The following is a 21,551-nucleotide window of genomic DNA, read 5'->3' as shown; positions in this document are numbered from 1 at the left end:
ATTCAGTAGAAACTTTATTCCAAAAGCATAAGTCTTTTAAAAATCTATCCCTGCCAAGTGTTCTACAACTTCAGGATGAAGAAGCTAATGCAGCCCTTTGTAGTTGCTTCTGTTCCAGGCTGTTACAATGCCAAAGACAAGAATAGACAGCTAGGGAACATCTCCTTCTGTGCATTCTGTTCCTTCACTAATTGAGCACTGAGAGTTCACAGATGACAAAAGTGTAACAGAGGAAAAAGAGATCAAAGACAATTAGGTAGATTAGACAGACAACTGCTACTGGAGCAATGATGCAAAAGGTCAAATGGAAAAAAAAAAAAAAAGCAGATGAGGTAGAAACTAAGATGAGATGTTTTAGACACATATTTACTCATGAAGGACAATGAGCAAAGTCAGGACAGAAAGTAAGGCAACGATAGCAAGAAAATGCCACGAAAACCTGTGTTACAGAAGAAGGACACAGACAGACGTGGTCAGCTGAGAGGAACTAAAGGACAATTCTGTACCTACAAAATCTGAGATGACAATCTCAACAGTTTTCAGTGGTCAACACAAGTATTTGCTTTAACAATATCTACAAAGTGTTCCAAATGCAGATGACTGTCATTAGTACTAACTCAAATTAAGTAGCAGGTTTGCATTATCACAATGAACTATGTGAAAATCAATATAATTCCACATGATGAAAACTGTTTTGTATGTGTTCGGTTTTTTTCTTTTTTTTTTTAGTTGGCTTCACTTAAAAACTTAGCAGTTCATATTGATAAAGCAACAATTTTTCTGAGGGATCATTTTCTAACTAGATATTATTATTCCTCAAATTACTTTTATCTCTTCCTTCATATTATAAATCACTGCTGGAGAAGCATTGGTATTACCTCTAAAACTGGCAAAGAGTTGAGTTAGCACAGTAACAAGGCAAGTATTTTTTAAATCTTTTTAGCGCTTTGCAGGAAATACCACCATCATTGCCCCAAGCAAATAAATAAACCTGTTGTTGGATGAAACATTTACTGAATTTATTCTTATAGAGAAAAATACAATTTTACAGAACGAACATGAGTTACCAAGATTCCTCCAACTGGACAAAATTGGATGAAAAAATAATCTACTTAATTCCCTTACCAAATAAAAAGTCATTTAAGAAAAACACCCTTCAGAGCAAGGCAATTTTTAAAATCAATACTGTAAAAGCAATCTTTGTATTTATCGTGTTTTTCCAGACTGGATAATCAGAAAGATAAGAGTGAGATTCATCTTGATAAGCATGGCTCCATTTTTGTTTCATTTAATTTTTAAGGCATTTTTCATTGGAAGAGTTATAAAATAGCATGCCTTCATTAGCTGCATACAACACTAAAGTTTACAAAGTTTAGACTTTCAAGTTGATCTTTGTATAATCATTAAATTATATACCTCTGGTCTCATGAAGATCAATACAAAGGGGGACATCCATGCTTTAAGAAGCAAGTTAGCATGCTTAATTCTGCAAAGATCTGAAGAACAATGGACACCATGAATTCAAAGTGAAAATCTTAAAATGATAGGATACTACTAAAAGAAGGCAATTCCTCAAAAGAAAATTAGACACATACCTAAACAAGAAAAAGCCTATCTTCCTTATCTCTGGCCATTTTTCTGAAGAAGAATCCTTAGTCTCTTATCAGAGAAATGTTGACTGCAGAGCAAAGAAAGCAAATTTGTTGCACTAATAAGTACCATTTCAAACAGTAACTTTTCAGATTAAAACTGCATTTTACAGAGATGCAAAGAGCTGCAAAGCTGACAAGAAGGATTATAACAAAGAAAGGGTACTCTTCAGTTTAAGAAATATTTCTATTGCTCTCCAAGGAGATTTATTTCATCCACTATATAGCATGTGTCAGGAGTTATGCTGATCCTTCACTGGGAGCTAAGTACCCAATAGTTTTTACATTACCATGCACCACAATAGCAATCCTTGACATTGGTTGTAAGTGTCAGACAGAGCCTTCATTAATTGTCATCATTTCTAAGACATAAAAGAACCCTCTCTTCTTGAATGTTATTACACAAAAAGTGTACGTTATCTATATACAGCAAGTGCAAAAATGCTTTGTACTGTAATAATAATCATTTAGAATATATGGGATAAAAAGTGTACTATTGTTAAACTGTCAGTCAAAACCCTTGTTATACAAGGATAGAACATCACATCCATCTATAACAGCCTTTTCTGTCAGTCAAATGTGTTGTTCTATACAAATCTAACATCCATTTGATTTTTAAATTGGCAGAGGCTGTAAAACATTATTCTGATGTGATACCAATGTGATCTAAGTTGCTGTTGATATCAGAATACAACAGACATTTCCTCTAAAATCCAGCTCTCCTCCTGTTTTTAGGTATCTGCATTACTCAGTTGATTTTGCATATACAATCACATAAATAATCATATGATTTTTTTTCTTCCGTTACAGGGCAAAGAACAGGTTTGCTGATAATCTTGTCTAATTTGAAATAAACCATAACTTTGAAAATTCTGTATCAGCTTGATGAAGTCATTACTAATGTTTACCCTAGGAAAAACAGCACTCATGTTTATCCATCACAGATCTTCATTCAGAATCATACTAGGCCCTTAATCCTAGTTACCAGCAACAGTGGCTTATGAAAAATGAGTTAAACAGCACTGAATTCCTATAATATTTTTTCTGTGACATTAGCTGCACAAGGAACTGAACGGGACAAACTATTCACTTATAAAAGAACACAAAGTCAGCCTCTGTTGTCCCAGAGAAAAACCAAACACAAATATAAAGGACAAAAATAATTTGCATCACATTATAGAAGAACAGTAAAGAATAAATCAAGGCAGGTTCATATCCTTTTTAGCTTATTCCATGCATAGCTTGATGTCTGAAATTTTTGTAGTAATATCCTGATTTTTGTATCTGGGAACAACACAAGCAGAGAAAGCACATCAAATCAACTTCTCCAATGACCACTAACAAATGAAACCATCTATTTTGTACCATGTTTGAACTGTGAAGGTAGAGGTAATAAAATGTACAGGTTACCAAAAACAATGTTACGTTTTCATGTCTTTCTTTATTATTTCCTTATTAAGTTCATACAGGAATCATTAGTCTAGAGTGATTTATTATTATCCTCACAATTATTTGAGCACATGCACTGTAGCACACTCTTCCCCAGTTCTAATTGGTGCTTTTTAACATATTTGGTATATACAACAACTTTATGGAATACTATCTAATGACTGACAAGGTTATAAAATCCTCAAGAGCTCCAGGGGCAAGTTTAAACAAATTTCTACTGGAATGGTATCACCAATCTCTTCTCCACTTGGCGCAAGTTCACACGAATCGCTACTGAGATGGTATCACAGATCTGTTTTCTACTTGCACTGTTTCAGTAACATCTACAGTCAGAAGTCAAGGGCGCCCGAGCCTAAACCATCTCAGTTTTTACATCACTAAACCTTAAAATTGTTAATAGAGGCAAAAAACTATGAAACAGAGAGGCTAAAATGCAGGCTCATCTTTAATTTAACAACTCAGCTACCTTCTCACAGAATTGGTGTAAACAGAAACAAACTTATGAATCAGTAAGAAGTTATATATAGAACTACAGTGGATTTCAGAAACAGACCACAACTCAGAAGAACCCCAATATCTTGCTTTTAAGATTCAAGTTTTTAACTTCTCACTAAATCACCTAATATTTCTGACTCAGTTAAAATTTAACTGCTGGATATCAAAAAACTGAAAAAGGTATAACTAGTTCATTCTTGTTAGAACTATGAACACATAATATAAAAACAATTTTAAGGCAATCAAGAGCACATGTATAAAATTAAACATAAGTTATTAATGGCATTAGTATTTATTGCATTATTTATTTAGTAGTATGTCAACTGAGGCTAAAATATGAAGCAACTTGCATTAAAAACTTTCATGTCAATTCTCTGTATAATCTTTCCATTCTGAGAAAACTGTAATGTATTCAGTACAGCACACTGTCTATATTCTGTTAATTAGCTTGATGACATTCATAGCTATCCATGTTATGCTAACTACTGCTTTTAAATTTAAGATAGGGATAAAATAGGAGTACTTAATCTCAATTACCATTTTAAATATTTGAATTTGTATTTGCAAGTTGGTATATAATGCAAAAGTTGTGGCAAGGTAACCACACAAATTACAGAATCACAGAATGGTTGAGGTTGGCAAGGAGCTCTGAAGGTCATCTTGTCCAACGGTCTGCTCAGTGCGGGGTAAAGTAGGGCAGGTTGCTCAGGTCTGTGTACAATCAAGCCCTGAAAATCTCCAGAGATGGAGGCTCTAAAACCTGTCTGGACAACATGCTCCAGCATTCAATCACCCTTAAATTGTGGGGAATATAATAAACCACTCATTTCACGTCAGCCGTTATTCTGGCAAAAATAATAAAAGTCTCATTATTCTTGACAAAGGGAAAAAAAATAGCTAAATCATTTTGAAGATGTTGATTATTCTCCTTAGAAAACTGGTCTATGAATAGTAGCAAAAATAGATTTCCTTTTTTTTTCTCCAGTAGAAGCTTCTTTCATGAGAAGGCTAGTGCTTGACACTGTAAAATACATAGAATGCAATCCCTATGACTAGGAGTTCAGAGTATGCCAGCAAGAAAGGACAAAGAACCTCAAGTATACAGAGACACCTACAATCTTCATATTTAGGAGGTATGCAGTTTGCAAAGGTTATAAAGTAGACCCGTTCCTTCTTTTTTCTGGGTAAGCATATGTACAAAAGCTGAAATAAGCTAAGTTCAGCTTTCATTTTCAAGTTTCTTTAACAACATTCTATATATATTTAACGTAACACTTGACCTATTTCTTCTTTAAAATAGTAATGGAGAAATAACCCCAGGTTACTAAGTGTAAATATACTTTTATTTTTTAAATTCACATGATAAAGAAAACTTTGATGAAACTATACCATACATTATATATATCAGACTCAAAAGTCAGATACAAAACCATTAACCATTCACATGATTTTTCCAGGTATGTCCAGTTACAGAAAAGACTTTAGCATCATAGTCATGAAAATTTGCTGCTTTCTAATAAAGACTATGAACCTTGTAAAGGCAAAATAAAAAAACTACATCAATCAGAACAGATGTGAGATCTTTCCATTACCTCATAAATAATAAAGGGAATCACAAAATTGAGTTTCTAAAGTACTTTCATCTAATACAAGAAAAACAGAAAACAAATTTAAGATGTGAAGGTTACCACAACATTTTCCTCTGGAAATTAAATATTAAGATTCATTCTTTCCCCAGATTTATACTTTCAAAGGAGACTACATCATGGTTAATTTTCAAACTTACATATACAGTCATGGAAGACAGCACACAAACTTTAATAGTAACTGTCAAATTCTAATAATGATTTTGATTGATAAAAATGTCAAATGATTTTCCAACCATACCACTTCTTCCAACCTCCTCCCCCCCAAGAAAACACAACAAAGATTTTTCATTACAATCACAATGTCTTATGCATCATAAAGCTATAAAACAGAATTAGTTCCGTCACCAGATCTACATTTCTACTAGGGCTTTTGCTATCTGTATTGGCTAGATACTTTGTTTTTTTCCACCTCCTGAGTTGTCATTATCATGCCAGTAGAACAGATTTGGATGGACAAATCTTACGTATTCAAAGCATAGTACAGATATTAATTTATGTCTAGAATGCTATGAATCAAGCAGGTATTTTACATACCGGGAAATCAAAGAAAGGTGAAGTGCTTTGTCTAACGGCACTTGGTAGAAATGAGTAACAGTGCTATAATTAAAATTCAACATCAAAATTCATATTAATCCTCAAGACCTAACTGCATTTTTCAAAGTACATGATTTGGAACATTAAAAAAAAAGAACCAGTTCAGTCTCTTCTCTCAATACACACATTAATGATAAAACATTGCATTCATCATCTTCCCCTGTATTAGCATGAACAGTCATTCTTCTTAGAAATCAAATTCACAAAACCATATGGGTTTTAAAGAGATATTTATAAACAAATCCAGGTCACAGTTAAAATTTAAATTCCGCATTTGATTTGGCCTATATCTCTACATACTGAGAGTCTCAGGAAAAACCACATACATGCCAAGAATGTTAGTATACCAACTTATACTAGACTGATTTAATTAGTTTGCTTTCAATGCAAAGGTGCAGCACCTCAGCAATTATGAGATCGTTAATACAACAGAGCATAACAGCACCTTTAGAGGTCTTGTCTAACCTCTAGGCACGCATATAACTCCCATTAAGGCTAATGGGAGTCACATGTGTGCAACCAAGGGAGAAGAGGCCCATTAAAACTGATACAACATATCCATTAATCTTCAGGTCACTCTTAAGGTCAAACATTATAAAAATGTTTATGAACAGTACTTACTAGGTATGCACAGTGGCTACTTTGGTTTTAGGACAGACCTGTGAGCAGTTAAGGCCATGGAAAATGTCTGCTTTAAAAGCATCACCGTGTTTCAAGCAGTAGCATGGAAATTTGAAAATGCTTTTCTATAGTGAGAGAACATTTTGCTATCATCTCCTGAAAGAATTAGAAGGATAGGAGTAACAGAGAAGGTTAGACACAATGAAAACCTTGGACAAAGGTACACTCTTTTCATTTTTCTTCCATCTCCCTCTCTCTCTTCATATTTCAGTCCCTTATTTGTGGTTTTCTGCTTCAGGAAGAACATTAACTGCACTGACTAAATTCCTAATCTGTGAAGTATGCTACAAAGACACTATAAATAAGATTTTGATTATTGAATCACTCGCAAACCACAACAATTCAAGCACTGCTCGCAGGGTGGAAGGAGTGTTAAAAGTTTTTCAGAGAAAGGTAATCTTAGTTTGCTACCCGTTCCATTCTGCTTATGTGAAAACCCTCATTTTCAACACTGCAGTATAGTTTAGGCAAGCATGATCATTCCCAGCTTAGAAAAAGCTAAGGGTACCAATTTCCAGCCATTTCACTTACAAAAGTGGTCCAATCAGAAATGAGTTTGCTATCTTCATCCACACTGAATCCTGGAGGAGAAAGAGATTTCTCAGAAGCATGGCGTCAGATGATCTCCATGTGAACAGAGCAGAAGGAACAGCAGATGGGAATGCAATTGTTAGATGAGTACAAAAATGAAGACAAACTTCAGACAAGTTTAGCGTTCAAGAATTTGAGTGAGGAAAGGTGTCTTCATTACAGTTATTATAACTACATTGACAAAACTTGTCTTTCACAGCTAGTTTCAATACTCTTACATTGCACATGAAATTCATTCATTATTCTCTCGTTATACTTCTTGTTACAGACTCTTTGTTACAAGCATTGACAACTAGTTTACCTAAGCACTGCAAGCTTGCGTTCTGAGACTTTACGTGGTAAACAGAGATGGTCAGTGGAACAATCTCTCACCTAGAAAGTAAAGCTCCCAGAGAAAGCCAATAAATATAAAGCCACAAAAGGACACCGTACAATGCTTCAGTCTTGAGCTGCAGGTCATCTATTGTTTTATTGTAGTCTGCCCATTGAAGGTAGGGTCTCACTGCACAGAACTTTTATACAGTAATACAGCTCTTTGTGCCCTGAACAAAGAAGTGCTCTGTTTCTAATTCAAATTTGCTTTCTAAATCAAAATCATAGAATCTTTTGAGTTGGAAGAGACCCTTAATGGCCTTCTGGTCCAACTTCCCTGCAATGAACAGGGACATCCACAGCTAGATCAGGATGCTCAGAGCCTGGTACAGCCTCACCTTCACATCTCCAGGGATGGCTCATCAACCACCTCTCTGGACAACCTGTTCCAGTGCCTCACCACACTTACTGTAAAAAACACCTTCCTTACGTTCAATCTAAATCTCCCCTCTTTTAGCTTGAAATAATTTCCCCATGTCCTGTCACCACAGACCCTGACGAAGAGTCTGTCCCCTTCCTTCTCATAGTCCCACTTTAGGTGCTGAAAGGCTGCTGACAGGTTTCTGGAGAGAAAAAGCTTTCTAACAGACTTCTCCTCAGCCAAGTGTGCATTATGTTCAAACTTTTCATATAGAAACAAAATCAGAAGCTGTAAGTGAACTATTTCCATACTTCTTTATACACTTTGCAGGTTAGTTGCTATCTGAGAAACCAAGAAAGAGACTGCAATCTACTTTTAAAACACATATTCCAGTGACTTTCAAATATTACTCAGCAGTTCCTATTCTTTTCACCTTTTCCCCAGCACCGCTGTGGTGCTACTACCTGCACGTCCCCAGGAGCAGCTGCTGTTCCCAGACAGATCAAACACTCTGTGACCATTAGGAGAGGACCTTTACATGTCACTGTTACCAGTAACCCATCTATCAGCAGCGCACCACGCAGCCCTGGAATACAGCACTACTGCCTGCAGTATTTACGGGCAGTTATCACATTTTCACTCTAGTCTGTTCCGTTCCTCCTCTCACAGACCTTCGAACTCTATCAGTAAGTGTTACATCCGCCCCTCAGCCCGCCTGCACGGGCCACAGCCGCACCTCAGGTTGCTCCAGGCCCCAGGCTGCTCGGCCTCGCATTCCTAAGTGCCCCACTCCGAGGGCACCGAAACACGGGATCCAGAGCAAGCGGAGGCCGGAGCTGGTGCTCGCCGAGCACTGTTCCTCCTCCCCCAGCCCGCTAAGCGGCCCTCGGGGCCCAGCGGGAGAGCTTGTACCCAAGCACAAGTCTCCCAAAACATCCACCCCCAACAACAGCAGAAACCCCACTAAGCAGCGCCTGGCGTGCCACGGCACGGCACAACCACCGCCCCGCCTCCAACCCTCTTCCATTGGCTCTTCAGCTTCATCCTTTGTCGCTTAATTTGCTCCCTGGCCTGTCAGTCAACCACCTCCATGGCGCGAACGCTGCCCTGGTAGCCCTTCTAACGCGTCATCTCTATGCCCGAAGGTACTTCCTGTGCGGCCGCTCTAGGCGGTTACCTGTGGCATCTATCGCTTATGCTGCCGCCGCTCTAGGCAGCGGGAGCCGGCTCTGTGACCCGGCGGGACGAGCTGGCGGGACGGGATCTGGGGAGGTGGCCGAGTGGCGGTCCCGGCGGGGGCTCCGTCCGCTCAGGCCTTCGCTGGGAGGCCTGAGGCAGCGCCGCAGAGGCCGTGCGGCCCAGGCCCCGCGGCGCAGGTCAGTTGAGGCGTGGGGCGAGGCGAGCCGGGCCGTGGCGACCCGCCTAGGTCTGGCACGGGGTGGCTCCTGGGTCGGGCAAGCTCGGGGCTGCGGGCCTGCTGCGGTTAGCACCCGGCCCTGCTTGTAAACGCTTTGCTTCTCGTAACGGCCTCTCCGGCTTTCGCAGTTCTGTGAGTCCCACTGGCGTTCTTTCCCTGTTGCCTGCCTCGCTGTGCAAAGAGGCTGCGGGGCTTCCAGCTAGGCCGAAAGCATAAGGTAAGAAAGGAGGGAGCCTTAAAACATGTTCTGTAGAGAGGACAGCACATTAAATTTTGGTGGAGATGATTTTTCATCTGAATTGTCATATCAATGTCAGTTGGAATTGCAAAACATTTATAGTAAACTTCCCTGTAACCATGGTACACCTCAGTTCCTGGCTACTCTCTGCTGGGGGTGCCAGTAAATCTTTTCCACTTTGTTTTAACCTAGTCTTGTGCAGCCTGCTAGTGTTTAGCTGCTAACCAATGGCTTCTCCCAAAACTAATGCAGATTTAGTCTGAATGGCCAAGTTATTTTGGCAGTGAGGTGAATTCCAGGTCATGATACAGTTACTGCTGTGAACCAGAGGAGTGTATATTTCCTTCCACCCAGATTTCTTGTATCTTTGTTTGCCTGCTGGCAGGAGGAAATGGTTCATCAAGGTCAAAGGTTGAAGTGTGGCCACTGACATTGTAAAAGCTGATTCCAGTAAAATAAAACTAGTGGATAAATATTTTGGAAGTTAGTGGATTCTTGTCTTATATTTTTGGAGCCATTATTAATACGCAGTTAAGCAGCAGGTCCTGATAAACTGTTAATTCTAAGACTGCTACTGTTTTTATTCTTTATTCAGAGGTATTCTATCAGTGCTTTCTTCTACAAATGTTTTTTCTCTTTATGTCTCAGTTTCATCTCAGCAATTTTTCATCTTCTGCAGGATGTTATCTTCACTGGTTTATCTAATGAACAGATTAGCAGGAAAACAGCTGGGAAAAGCGTCATTGCTGGAATATGAATTATGGTAGAAATAAACTTTTGAAGGGAGTAACAGTTCACACCTCTGAATTCTGTTTAAGTCTGTTCACTGGAAATGAAGTGATCAGTTTCAGTTACTTGATCTGGACTGGAGTGGATAATTTCACACCTATGGGGTCTGTAAATGAAATCTCTAGAAGACTTTTTCCATATTTTTCGTAAAAGTGGAATAGACCAGTAGGGCACATAATGTCAAGCGTATTGGATGGATTTGACACTTACACTTCAGAATTATGGAAACAGATGACTGTCACTCTTAGAACACCTGCTTTGATAGCTAATGCTCTTATAGGAATACTTTTGGAATTAAAAAGCCACATTATCCACATATCCTGTTCTTGGAGAGAGTATTTCACCACTTAGATCTATAGTGATGTTTGTGGACAGTGCTGTGCATGATATATTATGCCACAAATAAGCTCGTTCAGACTAATTTCCATTTCTGAACTTAAATCCTTCCAATATCTTACTATCTTATATGTTATAGTAATGCTTTGAAAGTAATATTTTTATTACTAAAATTTATTAGAAGATTGTATACTTGTGCAAATCTATTATTAAGAAAGCATCATTGCTCTTATTTGTATCTTTAATAGTGATTTAAGAGTTATGCATTTACACTTTAATTACACTTTAAGCAGCTGAAATAAGTTTTGGCCTAGAGTTTTGCCTCTGCTTCTAAATCCCCTTAACTTCTTCCTGCCTTGGTCCATATTTATGTTTTCACTTGTTGAGGTCAACCTTTCTAGAACTTAGATGAAGAAAGTTAATTCCCATTCAAACTTCAGTGAAAGTTTTAAAGTTGACATAATTGAATAAACAGTTTAAAATTAGACATCTCATTGAATGGCTAAATTTCTTTCACTCATGTTAAAAGATGTCTCAAAACTGTAAAGTAATACTGGTGAACTTAGATATTACTAAATGAACTCAAATTCAAGTCTCTCAAATCTGTCCTTAGGAACACTTAAAACAGCACAAGCACATAAAGTATCATTCTTTGAACTTAGTTTAAAAAAAAATAATTAATCTCTCAGATAATGGATCTACAAATGCTATGTAAATGCTTTCACCGATTAAAAGACTGTCAGGTAATGTGAATGGTGTGCCTCATCTAATGTTGGGGTATTATTGAGGATTAAGCTAGCCATACCAAACAAGGATTCAGACCCTTATCAATGAAGTAAAACTGATCGAAATTCATTGTGTAAGGAGAACAGTCATTTACGGATAATTATTTAAAAATGCAGATAATCACTGATGGCTTTGTTGGCTGATAAACTGTAATGTAAATTAGGTTCAGTATTAGTTTGTGTAGATCAAATCAGATCGTTTTATAGATTCAGTTATTGAGCATCCTAAAAATTCTAAATTGAGCAAAATCAACTGGTCTGGTAAAACAACTGCTTTTGAGTATCTAACTTTCTTTTTCTTTCTAAATAGAATGTTTTTCAAGCAAGGAGAATGTTGTTGTGAAGGAATTTTTTTGTTGTTTGCTTGAGAGCTCTGTGCCTTTGTCTCCTTTTGGATATATTTTTTTTTCCTCCTGAGACTGTGGATGTCACTTCTTTTGTTATTGAATGTAGTGACTCACAGAAAAGCTTTGATACTTACTGTGATTCAGGACATGTAGGGAGCAAATATTCCTTTGATAGACTAAATAAAACTCTATTAAAACTTACAAATAGTTATTGATAATATATAAAGACTTCCTTAGACACTTTGTAGAATGGAATGGGAAAGGTAATTTCTATACTCCTGAAGGTTTTTGGCACTGTTACTAATCTGAGGACCTCCATTTGTGCTTTTGACATCAAATGCTGTGGTACAAGTCAAGAAAGACATTTGATCTTCTCCAGTGTTTTATCTCTTATAGTCTTTTATAGTGGCACTTCTGAAAACTGCTGGAGATTGCAGCAACTCAGAAAACAATTGGGAAGGAAAGAATGAAGCAAGTTTGACTACAGAGTATCGATATCAGATGTCCATATAGCAGTCAGTATCGATTACATATGTATTGTGAAATGAATGAAGACGTGGATAATTGAGAGAGGAGGAATGATGTCTGAATCCAATATTAATATGTATCCTGTTGTAGTAATCTAACACACGGTATTTCAGAAGTAAAACATTTAATTACATATTTTCACTTTCCCCAGTTTTTCCTATCTTTTACTAATTTTCTTTAACATCAAAGTCATTTTAAAGCTATGAAGCTGAGAGCACAGGGAGGGAATGGAGGGAGAAGATGAAGAGCTATCTAAAGGAAAACTAGTCAGTTAAACTACGGACAAAACATTCAGCAGTGTCAGATTGTGTTGTAAGTAGCTTATTACCAATGTGTTTTTGTGTTGGTTATAACGGCCTACATTTTTTTGGCATTGCTTTTTTTTTTTTTTAAATGCCAAAGCACAACTGCATTTGCAGTTTCTGTGATTATTTAGTGAGATCAGAAATTAAAAAGATCTTAAATAAATAAATCTGTCAAACTCTGATAAACTTTAGGTATAAACTCAGCTTAATTGAATTAGCTTGTATGCATGATTTGTTCTAATATCAATAAAGAAACAGACAAACATGAATAATTTAATACTGAAAAATAGAAAAAATGTTCTTCAGATATTATAAACTTGTTCTGTATTAACTCTGTAGTTGAAGAATTAGATGTATTCTGTTACGTTATCTTTAGTATGTGATTTCTAAAACTTATTTGATATTTAGTGATTTTTGGGGAGGCATGTTTTATTTAGCGTTTGTGTCTTTGATTAAGATTCTGTGGATAATATGTTTCTAATAAGGAAGTTCAGCATGTTTGTTTGTCCCAGTTTAGCCTGCATCTCTTTTGAGCTATATGCTCCTTGGTAGAAAGCAGTGCAATCTTGTTCTTATTCAGTTAGTTACTGATACTAGAGCCTGGTTTAAGTAACAAAAAGACTAGTTTAAATGTTAGTAAGCAAGCTTACAACTCTGGACTTTGGGAGATCAAACTTGAGACTGTTCAGGGATCTGCTTGTAAGAGTCCCATGGGATAAGGCCCTATAGGAGTCTAGGGAAGCTGAGTGTTGTTCAAGGACCATGTCCTTGAAGCATAAGGACTTTGATCAGGACTAGTGTGGATTCACTAAGGGGAACGAAGTCAAACATGGCAAACCTGGTAACTTCCTATGATAAGCTTCTAAGAGGGAAGAACACCAGTTACAGTCTATCTAGAATATAGATAGGGTAAGATGCCTGATGCTGTCTCCTATAACGCCGTCAGAGAAATTCTGTTTATGTGTTGGCTGGTTGAGCAGACAGGGAGGTGGATTGAAAACTGGCTGAACAGCCAGGCTAAGAGGATGGTGAGCAGTGGTGCAAAGTCTAGTAAGCAGTCAGTAGGTAACTAGGAGTGTACCCTGAGGTTTAATACTGTGTCTAGTCCTGTTTAACATTTTCATTAACAATCTAGATGATTAGGCAGTGAATCTTCTGTAATTTTGCATATGACACTAAACTAGGACGTATGGTGGATATACCAGAGGGCTGAGCTGCCATCCTGAGTGACCCTGACAGGCTAGAGAAATAGCCTGAAAGGAACCTCATCAGTTCAACAGAGTGCAGTCTTGATTTTTTGGCGGGAGATAATCTTGTGCATGAATGTATGATGAGAGCCAACCTTTTGGAAAGCAGCTTTGCAGAAAAAGACCTGGAGGTCTTGTTGAACACAAGCCAACAGCGTGATCTTGCTGTGAAGGTTTTGTAAAGGTGCCCTAAGTTGAATTAGGAGGAGTGCTGTTAGCAGATTGAGGGAGGTGGTCAAGATTGAGCATCTTTTCAGTCTCCTCAACGCTGGTAAGGCCAGACCTGGAGTGTAGTGTCTCCTCTTCTTGGCTCCCCAGTAGAGGAAAGATGAGGAGCTCCTGGTGAGGGTTCAGTGAAGGGCTACAAATGCACTTAAGGGACTGGATCGTGTCACATATGAGGAAAGGTTGAGAGAGCTAGTAGTTGTAAACCTGTAGAGGAAAAGGTTTAGGATGATACTCATGGATGCATGTGTATACCTCCAGTGCAGATGCAAAGAGAGCAGAGCCAAGCTCTTCTCTGTGGTGCCTCTAGACAGGACAAGAGGCAGTGGGCACAAATTACAATATGGAAATTTCCCTCTGAATATCTGGAAGCACTTGAGTACTGTGTGGATGATGGAGCACTGGTGCAGGTTGCCCAGAGTTGCTGTGGAATTACTGTCTTTGGAGATATTCAAAAGCTGGATGAAAAAAGTCCTTAGCATCCTGCTCTTGATGACCCTGTTGAGCAGGACATCATAAGTTTAAAATGAACACACTGCTCCCTGCTCCCTTTCTACTTTTCCCTATTATCACGTGTATTTTAAAAAAAAAAAAAAAAAAAAAAAAAAAAAAAGGCAATTCAGAATTTTTGTGTTGTTAGCTTGCAGTAAATAAACAGTATTTGTCAACCCAGTAGTGATTTTGCAGACATACTTTAAGAAATTCAGAGGAGGAAATCCCTTTTATTACCTCAAAATGACAGAAAAAAAACTCCTTTCCAGCAAGCCTCAGAAGAGGCATGTTTTTCCTTAGGTCACTCAGCTCCATCCTGTAAGTAATGTAAAGTGTATGTTGTTCCTTCGTGTTACATGTACACCTAGGTCTATACAAATGCACATAGCATAAGCTTGTAAGAAACAAAAAATGAGAAAGATATTTTTGCACTTAGATGAAAGTGTATGATTAGCTGATGTTCATTTGGCCAATTAAAATCAATCTTTCTCTAGAAAATGTTAGTGTATATTTCCCTAACAGTGGTTGGTTTTTAAATGTGAACTTTCCAGACACAGGATCTGAGTTGGCAAATTTTTTAGAACATATCGAGAGTGGCTTTAAAATTTCAGTGACTTTACATCCATTATGCTTTTCCCTGGGCAGATTGTGGTACAAACCTGTCCAAAAATGTTCTCTCTGCCACTGCTTATCTTTGCAGTCTCAATGTCTGCTAATATTGGCTGTGGAATTCGAAAAGAAATAATCCAAGTCCAAATTCTAAGAGAACTTGAAAAATACATTCAAAAATAATATTCTTTAAAAGCAATGTTATTAATTCTATCAGCAGAGGAGTAGACAGGAGATATCACAGTAGGGGGCTGGCATAGAGAAGGGGACTTTTCCTGGGAAGGAAATTAACAGACAGCCATGACTCTGTGGGGCATTACTAAATCATGAATGGGAATTCATTCCAGAATTGCAGAAAGACTGCGGAAGATGTCAGAGATGATTGCATAGTAAGGAAGTTGCTATCCTTCCAAACTCATAATACGTATGTGCAGCCCTACTAGTGGATTCTAAAATGCTAATGAAGTTACAGGATTGAAGAGTGTGTGGTGAAAGCATATCAGTCTTCTCACATGTGCTTAAAGTTACTGTAATTACCAAGTAATAAAACTGTCAAGATTTGGGGACAGTGAACACGTCTGATTTTCCCAGCATCTGTATTAGTCACTGTGTATGCCAAACATTTCAAACTACAATCATATCAAAGAGGTAAGAGTTGGGAGGAATTGTACAGTATTCCTAATGTAGTGTAGCCTCTCACCTGCAAGACTGCATGAGTACAACATCTGACTTGTGTAAGTAATTCTTTTGTTTTAATTCTCATAAGACAGAAAAAGGTTTCATTATTCTGATTTACGGTGTTTTGATGTTATCTTTGCACATTCATCAAATCTGGTTTGAAGACTAAAAGAGCATTTCTACCAGTCGTATTGTTTTGTTTCCTTTTTATCTCACAGTGGACTAGTAGCAGATGTGAGTATGATGCTGAGATTTAGAGGCAACCAGTCTTGTGGTTACCTATTTCGTTCCTGACCCTCGTGTTCTTCTTACTGATACTGAACAGGTCTCACCAGATGCTGTGCTCGCCTGTTTGTGTACCAAATGTGGAGAAAAACACATTCAAACAGGTTTGTTTTCTGCTACTTTAACATACTAGAACAGTTCAGCATGAGCGTTGGTGCTAAGTCTGTAAGAAAAGGTGGCAACACCCAGTTGAATGAAGGTGGGATGGAGTGACTAGCTGTCAGAAATCACATCAACTTATTTTTCTGTAGAACTAGAGTTTAAAAAAATGATACACAAGCGTCAGATAAAATGCTGTTCTTTATCTTTCCACCAATTAATAGCTCTTGATTATAGCTAGATCCATTTAATCACGTTGTGCTATGTAAGACCAAAACTTAGAACTGGCAGTGAACAGACTTATCTTTCAATTAATGAAGGACCTTGAATTTAACATAGTGTAAATATGTTACAGTTTAGTTTTATATGCAGTACTCCTTTTAGCACAGATGTGGACAAAGGTTAATTATGAGTTAACTACACATTACTGATTTTACCACCTCATCTAGTACGTATTTCCAATAAAAGGTTAAAAGACATTGTGTTCCTGCTGTGCAGTATGTGGATCAGCATTGTTACACTTTCATACCACTAAATATTCATAACTGTGCAGTTGGTATGCATATGTTTATAAAAAGCAAGAAAAATGAAATAAAATCTTAGCAATGATTGTGTTTGCAAATAATGAGGCTAATCATAGAATCATAGAATTAGCTAGGTTGGAAAAGACCTACAAGGCCATCCAGTCCAACCATCCACCTACCACCAATCCCCCTATAAACTATGTCTCTCAACGCTATATCTGAATTTTTCTTGAACACCTCCAGGGACAGTGACTCAGCCACCTCCCTGTACAGCCCATTCCAGTGCCTGACCACTCTTTCAGAAAAGTAGTACTTCCTAATGTCCAGCCTAAATCTCCCCTTGCGCAACTTGAGGCCATTCCCCCTCGTCCTGTCACTAGTTACAAGAGAGAAGAGGCTGACCCCCAGCTCACTACAGCCTCTCTTCAGGTACTTATAGAGAGCGATAAGGTCCCCCCTGAGCCTCCTCTTCTCCAGGCTGAACAATCCCAGCTCCCTCAGCCGCTCCTCATAAGGTCTGTGCTCCAGACCCCTCACCAGCTTCATCGCCCTCCTCTGAACACACTCCAGGGCCTCAATGTCTTTCTTGCAGTGAGGGGCCCAAGGTATGTTTCATGCAAAATTTCAGGGTTCTGTTGCCTGTATTAAATTGTATCTGAGTGTGTGGAACAGGCATTGCTTCTGAATCCCTTCTGCATATCTTCTTAATCTTCATCCTGGCATTTCCATAACTGTTGGGTGATCCATCCATACAGATCAGAGAGGTGGAAGCAGAACAGAAACACAGCAGATGTGTGAAATGGGAATTTAAGCTAGATAACGCTTTTTTTTTTTTAATAGTATCAAATGGAAGAAAGGCAAGGAGGCTATAGAAAAGATGCATAAAATTGGCATTGGCACTGTGCACGATAAATAAGATTATGTGAGATCCAGAGCCTTTGTAACAGTGAGAAGCAGGTATTACATAAGTTAGTACACATAAGGTCTACTCTTCAGGTATGTAACAGTAACCAACACATGAAGAGTTATGGCCATAATTGCCCACAGTGTGCTAACAACCATTTGCCCATATTCTCTGAACCATTCTGAAAAGGAGCTGCATACCTTTACTGCAGTGATTTGTTTTACCTATATAACACAAAGGATGGCACATCCTCAAAGCCTTCTGTCCTTTTCACTTTTACACATGCAGTACATTAGATACTTTCATTTATCTGTCCTTATAACAGAACCTGGTATCCTCATCATAAACAAAATCTCTTATCAGGCAGATCCTTGTGTTTTATCTGCTGATGTGATCATCAGTGGTTGAGAATTACTTTTGTAGCACAGGGGATCCCTTGCAATAAGACTTTCCAATACTGGTTTAGTCAGAGATGTTGCCCTTTTGTTGCAAGGGGCTGTTCCTTTCTAGTTAACCATCATAGCTGGAGCTCTGTCAAATGCTTCACCTGAACCCTCCACGATTTTGATTTATTAACAGTAAATACAAGGTGTATCTCCAGACAGTTCTTGTTACCTGCTGCTATTTTCTAAGAAAGAGCATTGATATTGCATAATGGGTATATATTTTGGCTCCCCATTTTACTGCTCAGAGTTTTGCTTTGTTTTGTTTTTTGATTTTTTTTTTTCTTTTTTGGAAAGCCTCAAATTGTCATGCAGCTTATTGTGTCAAGCTTTTGAGTTTTTTTAATCATCAAATTAATTGAAAGCAACAGCAGCTGGCTTTAATTTAGTACAGCGGGGAATGGTAATTTATACATGGAACTGATGCATCCATGTAGAGATGAGTTTGCAATCTGACATACTAAGGAAAAGGATGACAAAAAAGGGGAAGTAAGATAGGGGAAGAAGAGGAAATGGGATATGAGGTAAAGAATAGGAACAGAATATATGACTTGTTAGGTGCTTATCTTCTTATTTATTCTTTTAAATTAAAAATTAAATTAAAAATGTCCAAAAAGTTGGAAAGATGATGTTATCTATGCTCATTATGTTGCAGGAAATGCAAATGTACTGTGAACTTTTATTCCCCTTAAACATCTCAGACTTTACAAGGTAATAGCTTAAATATTAGTTGCGCAGTAATTAGAAACTGATTTAGTTTGATTTAGTTATTTTCATTTAAGGTATTTTAAGAGTGTTTGACTGATGAAAGATTTTTCTCAAGTCAGTGGGAGCTCTTAGCATTCAGCATAGCTGTAACTCGGGCCAATATATTCTCAGTTGCTAGCATTCATTGAGAGAATGCATTGCATCGATACAAGATTTTCAGTTTCCATCAAATACTGACAGAAATGACTGATGTACAGCTTGTACAAGTGCAGCACTTTCCTACTGCTCTTCATTACTGTTGTATCAATTCTAACTCTCTGAGCTGGCTTTGATTTTGTAACTTGAAGCCTTAATATTTTGGCTCTGTCAGGTTGTTTATGGAAAGATAAGTCAATGAGATATTGTTATGTTTTCTTGCTGTCTCCAGGCATTCATCAGTTGTTAATCTCTTGTATTCCATTTTATGAAATCTGAATTTACTGAGTTAAAGTTGAAAAGGCATGCTACGATTTGAATGTAGTTTTGTCTTGTGTTTGGTTTTCTGGTGTTAAATGTTAATGTTGTGGTTTAATGCTGGTAGGCAGCTAAGCACCACACGTGCTCTCACCCCTCCTCCTCAGCATGACTGGGACAAGGGAAGAAAATGAGTAGTATGAAAACTTGAAAGTTTGATATAAAAGCAGCTTAATACATATATTAACATTATTTTTTAAAAGATGGCCACACATGGAATCAAAAACACAAACAGTGTTCTTGACTTCCCATCAGCAAGTGAAGTTCAGCCGTTTTCTGGGAAGCAGGGCCTCGCTATGTGTAGCAGTTGTTTCAGAAGACAAACATCTTCAAAATGAATGTCTCCCTTTCTCCTTCTCTGCAACCTCCCCAACTTTTATTGCTGGGTGTGATGTCAGTACAGTATTGGGATATCCTTTTGGTCAGTCTAGTCTGGCTGTGTCCCCTCCCAGCCTCTTGCCCACCCCCAGTCTACTGACCTTTGTGAGATCTTGGAGAGACAGTCTCGATGCTGTGCCACTGCTGCTCAACAACCAAAGTGTTGGTGCAACATCAGCATTTTAGCTCCAAGTGCAAAGCTCAGCATTGTATAAGCTGCTGTGTGGAAAGTGAACTCCATTCCAGCCAGACCCAGTACAGTAGCGTTCTGGGATTTGTTACTAGTTGCTTGTTCAAACTCCTTAGTTTTTTTGTTTGTTTGTTTAAAAAAAAAAAAAAAAAAGGATTCATTCAGTGTTTACTCCTAAAAATAGTTCTGTTTCTCAAGAATATCAGACATAAATAATGTCTTCTGTGTTAGTAGTTATTCCAAATAGTCAGTTTGTTCTTCACGAAATGATAGCTATTTAGCTGAAGCACGTAGAAATCCAAACAGTAATGCAAAATCAATCTTTTGTAAAGTTATTTGGCCTACTGATGTAGTTACAAGTTAATTTTACAGTGATTAAGAAACAGCACAGTTGGGACTCTCCATTAGACTTTTTTCTGCGGATACCTCTCTCTACATTGGAAGAGAAAGAAACAAATAAGAATTAATCATGATACATGAGACTTTGAGCAACTGAGGTTTTGTGTTTTATTATGAGAGATGATGTTAAGGAAGATTTTGTAAGGAAATACATACATATAGTTTGATTTCTCATCTTTAATCTAAAGTTTATTGATTTCAGGCTGACATCTAAACCCTGCTCTGCTATTGACACAATGTAAGAGACCTTCCATTTGGCTCTTAGAATTAAAAAACAAAATTTTTTTACAAAACTGAAGATATGAAGTATGATTGAGGAATTAAGCACTACTGTTTTTATTTATTTTTTTTTAATGTCCCGGAGGTTGAAAATAGCCAGTAAAGCGACAGAGATTGTCTGTGTCTTTGTCTCTTTATTCTTTTATTAGGGTTACTGAAGCTGTTAGTTTCAATTCCAAATTAAGATTCTGGAACAGACATTTTAGCAACTAATTTGTATCTAAAAGTACTCAGAAGAGAAACTGTAAACAACCAACATGGTTTGAAATGACCTATTGATAAGGAATCTCAATCTTCATCTCATAGAAAGGATGACAAACTTTAGGTACAATACTGCTTGCGTTCCATAATTTTTTTTTCCCCACGTAAGCAAACTGGGGAAGCACTCGGTGATGATATTATCAGCATCAAGTTGGAAAATTACTTTTACAGGGTAATTATCTATCCTGTCAAGATGAAAAGGCATTAATGAGATGGATGATTGAAGAGAACGTGTACTTACAAAAGTTACTTATGTTACTAAGTTGAAGAGGGTTTAAAGTTTTTCATTTTTTCTTTTAAATTGTTTGAACATAAGGTCTAAATCCAAAATACTCTTGGTGAATTAGAGAGAATCTCTGAAATCAATGAGATGAAATGCAATGCAGGCAAGTTTGAAGCAGTGCATATAAAAGGAAAAACTCAGATACATGAATATAAATCAGGAAATAATTACTCAGTAAAATGACAGAAAAGGATCTGAAGATACTGTAGACCTCAATTTACATACAAACTAAGCTGCTGGGAGGAAAAAAAAAATATTCTGGAGGATAATACCAGACATATTGTAGGAAATAGAATATTGTCTAGTTTGGCAAGTCTGCTATATATAGTTGGTCCTCTCACCACTTTTTCCTCTTGAGAAAAACTGGAAATTATTCTTCGTTGTTGTTCTGCTTTTCTTCTGTGAAATGAAAACCATCTTTATTTTTAATAAGGATAACTTATATTGA

General features: G+C 37.5%; 1 protein-coding gene and 1 long non-coding RNA gene across 28 annotated transcripts in view; one reads left to right on the top strand and one right to left on the bottom strand.

Annotated features, from left to right (window-relative positions):
- The window catches only part of LOC110393013, a 99,067-nt gene extending 91,244 nt beyond the window's left edge, over positions 1 to 7,823 (bottom strand). The window contains exons 1-2 of one of the 3 annotated variants that reach the window (XR_002434737.1): positions 1,596 to 7,823; positions 1,417 to 1,496 (exon numbers count right to left, since the gene is read on the bottom strand). This is a non-coding gene — a long non-coding RNA (uncharacterized LOC110393013). Of the gene's footprint in view, positions 1 to 1,416 lie in introns of all 3 variants that reach the window. The other 2 variants (XR_002434738.1, XR_002434739.1) reach the window with 2 other exon arrangements.
- Positions 8,652 to 21,551, top strand: part of PEX2 (peroxisomal biogenesis factor 2) — a 45,982-nt gene continuing 33,082 nt past the window's right edge. For 5 of the 25 annotated variants that reach the window (XR_002434728.1, XR_002434726.1, XR_002434725.1 and 2 more), the window contains exons 1-3: positions 8,993 to 9,217; positions 9,387 to 9,475; positions 16,163 to 16,226. The gene's annotated coding sequence lies outside the window, so the exon portion shown is untranslated. The other 20 variants (XR_002434727.1, XR_002434731.1, XM_021385415.1 and 17 more) reach the window with 13 other exon arrangements.

Source organism: Numida meleagris, chromosome 2 (genome assembly GCF_002078875.1).
Source record: "Numida meleagris isolate 19003 breed g44 Domestic line chromosome 2, NumMel1.0, whole genome shotgun sequence".
In the NCBI taxonomy this organism is placed as follows: Eukaryota; Metazoa; Chordata; class Aves; order Galliformes; family Numididae; genus Numida; species Numida meleagris.
Note: the sequence above shows the minus strand (reverse complement) of the source record. Positions and strands in the feature narration are given on the sequence as shown.